We start from the raw sequence: 6,801 nt of genomic DNA on the forward strand, positions 1-6,801 counted from the left end.
ATCAAAAGACATTTTGGAGGCACCTGGGTGGCTCAGTCGGTTCGGTTGAGCGTCCGACTTCGGCTCGGGTCATGATCTCACGGCTCGTGGGTTCTAGCCCCGCGTCGGGCTCTGTGCCGACAGCTCGGAGCCCGGAGCCTGCTTCCGATTCTGTGTCTCCCTCTCTCCCTGCCCCTCCCCTGCTCATGCTCTGTCTCTCAAAAATGAATAAACGTTAAAAAAAAATTTTTAAGTCATTTTGTATTTTTCCCATTGTTGACAAGGTTTGTATCTTCTCCTTTCAAGAGAATGAATGCTCCCTATAGATCCGTGAGGTCCTAAGCATCAACCGCGGAGCATGTAGGAAATGAAAGGAGCATATGAAGAAAATGAAGATCTGCCGTCCCCTCCCCGTGAATGTGGTCATCCAGAAACATCCAGACACAAGCCTTCCTAGCGGTATTTCCAGCCCCTTTCTTATGTGCACGTGTTGCTGATGTTCGGGTGCATCACCAAGGACACGCATTTAGGAAAAGCCCAATGAACAGAGACCACCTAGCGTATGTCTGCGTGCTTCACACGCACCTAGAGGCAGGCAGTCCCAGTGGGTAGAGCGGCCTCCGTGTCCCTGACAGCCCCGTCCTCAGCTTGTGACTTTGTCCTCATGGTTGCAAGAAGGCTGCCCCTGCAGGCGTGACATCATCATCTCAGTGTTCTGGGAGGAAGCCAGCCCGAGAGACAGAGCCGTAGCAGGACAGCCCTGCCCCATCTGCCGTCCTGGTTGAAACTTTTGCTTATATCTTGTCGCCACGCTGTGTCACACGGCCACCCCTTGCTGCACAGGAACGAGTCCGGGCCTGCCAGAAAACCAGAGGAGGGGTCAGCACCGCGGCGAGGAAGGGCAGCCGGAGCCACAGCCAGGCAGGCAGTGCCCGGTTCCTATCAGTGACTTCTCCGTCACCTTCCACACCACCCAGCAGGCGCCCTGCTGGACACATGCCCCCAAAGCATGCGTTATCCGCAGGGCAGTGTCACCCCCGTGGGGGCCAAGGCTGGTTCTGGGGGTACAGGTCTTAGCTACTGCAACGGTCTGTGGCCCTCCGAAGGGCCCAGCGCCGAGAAAAGTCTGGAGGGGCTTCTTGGGGAGCCGCCGTTTTTCAAAGGGTGGGAAGCTGCCCTACACGGAGGAAGACTTCTGCACACACGAAAATCTGTAAGCAAACATCTACAGTGATTTACTCATAACTGCCCAAACCGGGAGACCACCCGAAGTCCCCTCTGTCCACGCATGTCCCAGCCGGGGCTCAGCCGCAGCCCAGCTGTGAAAGTGAGCACGAGCGGGCACGGGCCGCGGTGCGGGGGCCTCTGCTGTGTCGAGCGAGGGGGAGAAGCCAGACCGGAGGCCACCAGCCCATCACATGACAGCGGGGATAGATGGGGCTGGGGTGAGGGGAGCACGCCGATGGGGAGCGGCACCAGGGAGTCACGGGGGTGGGGTGTTGGCTGCGTGGCTGTTTGCAAGTGCCAAAACTCACAGAAGATGCCCAAGCGAGTGACGGTTACTGGAAGTGACGCCGTGTCGCCCAGACGAAGAGTGGAGGCCAGGCGTCGCGTTGGCAGCAACCAGAGGTGAGTCCTACCCCCCGCAGCTGCACTTGTACACATACACAAACACACACACACGTGTGCACATGCACACTCACGCACACTCACACCCATGCATGTGCGCACACATCAGGGACAAAAAGAAAGGAGCTCAACTCTGGAGGTGATTCTGCAGCAGTCCGGCTTTGTTCGCCCGGAATTCGGCAAAGCCTTATTCCGGCAGTGACTCGCCTTTGATTTCAGAAAAGACCCCCCCACGTATCTGTAATTACACAGCAATAAGTGAACATCTCTTCTTCTTTAAAAAAACAGACCGGGGGTGGGTGGCGCCCTCTGACCTGGGCCTGGGGTCTTTCCTCTGCCACTTCCTTCGTTCTGTCTCTGCCACGCGGCTGGATGACCCCTTGTCTGTCCTGCCCTGCGGATCCTGCCTCCTTGTCCTGCCCCTTTTCCTGGAACTCCCCCCCCCGAATTTCTCCGGAAGGGACTTGGTCTACCCCTGGCTGCTTTCGCCGTGTTGGGATTTTGCAGGCTGTCACTGGAGACCGTCTGTCCCCGCTACCGCTCCTGATGCCTGTCACCTTGCCCCCGACCAGGGCAGCATGAAGCTCTGGCTTCTGCCAGCCCATGCTCACTCTCATTTCTCGCAAGTTCGAAGCGGTTGCCTAGAACTTTCCCCTGGTTTGTCTTTCCTTCTGCGTGTGTGCGCGCACATGTGTCTGACTAATCAATACTTTGATAGCTGAGAAATCTTTGGGCAAGCAGAGGGAAACTCACATTTTGTTCCCCGTCCCATTTCTTTGTCTTACAAATCTAGGGAATGATGTTTCTTAAATAAATATTTAAACTCGAAATTAAATGTTTAACGTCCTTATAATCAGTATTTAATAATAATTAAATTTCCAGGGGCACCTGGATGGCTCCGTCAGCAGAACGCCCCACTTGGTTGAGCATCCGACTCTTGATTTCAGCCCGGGTCACCATCTCGAGGTTCGTGAGATCCAGCCTTGCGTGGGGCTCTAGGCTGACAGCGTGGAGCCTGCTTGGGATTCTCTCTCTGCCCCGCCCCTGTCCACGTACTCCCTCTGTATATGTACGTCAAAACAAAGAAACTTAAAAGAGTAAATTTCCAAATACTTAGATATCAATTACAAAGATACTTAATAAAAGCCTCCTAAGTGGCTAATGAAACTCACACCTGTAACAAAGGTTTATCAGATTCCCTCAGTCCTCGTCCACCTTGAGGAGTGAACAAAGCTCACAAACCACAGCGACAACGCGACGCTCGGCAAACAGCTTCCTGACTGCGAGTGCCGTGGGCGCAACTCGCTTCTTCATGATCTCTTCTTGCGTGGGTCATCCCGGGCACAGAGGACCCTGAAGACAGGGATACAGGATGGACAGACAGACAGGCATCAGGGAGGCTCCTCATAGCACCTACCCTGCCCGCTGTGGCCGCAGGGTGATGCTGTGGGCAGCCCGTGGTCCGCGCCCCGCAGGCCAGAGCTCCAAGTCTGCGAGACAGGCAGAGGCAAGGGGAAGCAAGGTCAGGCCGGGGCAGGGGGTCGTCTGTCGTTCCGGCTTCTCCGGCAGGATGCCCTCGCCTCCAAGGTGGGAGGAGTGAGAGAGACACGTGTGCTGGTGCGTTCTCGTGGCTCACGTAGCCCAGCCACAGCCCATGCCAGCCACGTGAGCCGCCACGCACAAGACCCCTCGGTGCTGCAAAGCAGCCGGCGGGGGCTTCTCTTCCGGTGTCTGGATCTCACATACAAGTGCCTCTGGTGACCCCCTGAACTGGGAATATGCAGGAGAGGGCCTCCTGCTCCGCCAGCCCGGCCCCCAGCACAGCCCCCAGACTGGCCCCCAAGCCTGCTCAAAGCCACCTTTTAAACCTTAAGTTCCAAGGGTGCCTGGGTGGCTCAGTCGGTTACGCATCCAACTTTGGCTCAGGTCATGATCTCACGGTTCGTGAGTTCGGGCCCCGCATTGGGTGCTGTGCTGACAGCTCGGAGCCTGGAGCCCGCTTCGGATTCTGGGTCTCCCTCTCTCTCTGCCCCTCCCCCAGTCATACTCCATCTTTCCCTCTCTCTCTGAAAAGTAAATAATCATTAAAAAAATTTTTTTAATAAAAACAAATAAACCATACACTCTAAACAAACACAATGGCAGAGTGGCGCTCCCACCTAACTGGGTGCAGCTATCCCGGAAATACGCCCACTCCCAGGAGGAGACAGTCCCTCCTTGCCCTGGCGAAGTTCAAGTTCGGTGTTCTCCACCGGCCCACACTCCCACCTGGAGCTCGGGATGAGGTCAGCCACTCTCAACACGCCCGATGTCAGACAAGAGGGTCAAGAGGGCAGAAGAAAACAAGAGTATGCGGTTAATAAGCACACACATGTATGTTATCTCCGAAGCAGGAAGGGACACTCCTGGGGTGGTCGCCTCTGCAGTGGGCCATGTGGCCGTAACCAGGGTCTCTTGGCTTCCTCGCCATTCAGTCCACGCTCCCTTGGTCCTGGAGCTCCTCAGCCGGTCTAGACTCCCTGCCTGGTGGGTGCCCCAGAGCGTCCTTCCTTCGGGCCCGAACTATCGGCGATCCCGCCTGAATTGCCTCGTGGTGGCTTCACTGATTCAATCACAGGACTTGGGGGTTACCAAGAGGTGGCCCCAGGAACGCTCCAGCATCTCAGGCGTGTTCTCCTGACCCTCACTGACAAGTAGCAGCCTCACTGCCCTTGCTAGGAGGCCGGGTCACCCCGGCCAGGGCAGTCTCCCTCCTTTGCCCGTTCGTTCACTGGCATGGAGGGGCCGAAGTGGCCAGGTGGCCGTCCCCGCCGACAGCCCCGCGAGACCATCACTGCGTCCTCTAGAGGAAGCTCTCTTCCCTTTGAACGGACCCTTCTAGAACCAGAAGTGGCAGGAACGGGCAGCAAAGATCCAGCTAGTGGATCAGCAGAGGGAACAGCGAGAGGCGCCACCCCATTTCCAGCCCTTGGTTCCCAGACCCACGAATCCCGGCGGTGGAGAAAGAGCATCATAAATTGGTGCTGACCCCGAGCGTGCGTCCTGAGAGGCAGCGCCCCAGCCCTGCAAGCTTCTCCCGCCACCCGGCTGGCGCCGTGACGGAGTCTTCCAAAGGCCGCCACGTACCTCTCTCAGAAGGGCCCAAACCCAGAACTCTGACCCCAGACGCTGGCGAGGGCGTGGGCGGCAGGAGCGCTCACCCTGGCCGGCGGGAGTGCGGAACGGCGAGGCCGCTCGTGAAGGCAGCGTGGTGGTTTCTTACAAAAGTAAACATACTCTTACCGCACGATCCACAGCCATGTCCTTGACAGTTACCCAAAGAAGTAGAAAACTTCCGTCCACACAAGAACCCGCACACGGATGTTTATGGCAGCTTTATTCACAATCGCCCAGACTCGAAGCAGCCAAGATGCCCTCGGTGGGTGTGGACCACCCAGACAGCAGACTATTATTCAGGGCTAAAAAGAAATGAGCTCCCAAGGCCCTGGGGACACATGCGGGAAGCTTAATCGCATATTACCAAGAGAAAGAAGCCAGTCAGAAAAGGCTACACACTGTGTGATTCCAACCGTATGACACTCTGGGAAAAGCAAAATCATGGAAACGGAGAAGTCAGTGGCTTCCTGAGGGGCGGGGAGGGGAGGGACAGGCGGAGCACCGAGGATTTTCAGGGAAGATGTTCAGTATGATACCCGACATACGTGTCAGATGCACGTTTTGTTAAGTTCAGACCTCGGCGTATTTTGAGTGGTGGTAAACGTATCGTATTTTAACGGCAGCATATACACGTCCACTGCCGGTGTATGGGAAGACAGCGGTATGCGTGTGCTGTTCTTTTCTGTGACCTTGCCGAAGTCACTTGTTAGCTTTTTTCCAGGTTCCGTAGGATTTTCTACATAGATCATACTGTCTGCACTTTTGTCTCCTTACGAATTCTTTTCTCCTGCTCGTCGTATTGCATAGACTCCGGTGTGATGTCAGACAGACGTGGTGATGGTGGAGATCTTTGCCCTTTTCCTAACCTGTGGAAAACATTCAGTCTTGTGCTGTTAAGTATGATGCTCGCTGTGGTTACTTCCCAGATGCCCTTTATCGGGTTGAGGAAGTTCCCTTCCATTCGTGCTTTGCAGTTTTTCTCAGAAATGGATGTTAGATTTGTCAAACACGTTCTTTTTTCTTGTGGCAATTTTGAGTTTATCATACTTTTTTTTTTCTTTGTGGTCTTTTTAAAGTTTGTTTATTTTGAGAGAGAGAGAGAGAGAGAGAGAGAGAGCGCGTGCGCACGCGCACACACTCGTGCAAGCAGGGTTGGGGCAGAGACAGAGGATCCCAAGCAGGCTCCCTGCTGTCAGCACAGCGAAGGGGGAGGCTCGAATCCATGAACCGTGAGATCACGACCCAAGCTGAAACCAAGAGTCAGATACTTCACTGACCGAGCCACCCAGGCGCCCCTTTTTTGGCCGTTAACACAGTACATTATGTTGGTTGATTTTCGAATGTGAACGAAACTTGTGTCACTGGAGTAATCCCCACTTGGTTGTGATGTATCACTCTTCTTTAAAGATCTTGTTGCATTCAATTTGCTAAGATTCTATTAAGGATTTTTGCACGTTTGTTCATCAGACATTGCTCTGTGGTTTTATATTCCTGTAACGTCTTTATCCGGTTTTGATATCAGGTCACACCGGTTTCACAGAATGTATGTTTCTATGATGGTTTCACATGCGGCACTTACCCTCATGAAGCTCGGCTCACACCGAGGGTGTGCTTTCGGTTTTCAATGGTGGGTCCACAGCCGCTAAGCTGACTCTGTGACCCACCGTGGGTCTTCCCCCAGATGAGGACCGCATGTGCCGTGCTGATTCGGCCCAGTCCCTTCTCCCGGCCCCTCTCAAATTCGATTTTCTTGCCTGTTTGGGGCAGAGGCTGCTATTCGCTCACAGGAGCCACGGCTGGAGACCTCACTCCCCGCATGCACGCCGGGCTGCGCCGGGATTCTCGGTGGGGTTCACAGCTCTGGGGGGCTGCCTCCCGGGGGGTGGGCGGCACCCCTGGGAGCTGCACTTAGACTTTAGAAAAGCACGTTTGGTATTCTCTTCACGTTTTACTTCCAATGCCAGTTCCAGTGAAGCCACATCATTCTCGCATTCCACCTCTAAACAAAAGAGGCCTCGAAAACTGTCTGCAGGAACC

Source organism: Acinonyx jubatus, chromosome A3 (assembly GCF_027475565.1).
Source record: "Acinonyx jubatus isolate Ajub_Pintada_27869175 chromosome A3, VMU_Ajub_asm_v1.0, whole genome shotgun sequence".
In the NCBI taxonomy this organism is placed as follows: domain Eukaryota; kingdom Metazoa; phylum Chordata; class Mammalia; order Carnivora; family Felidae; genus Acinonyx; species Acinonyx jubatus.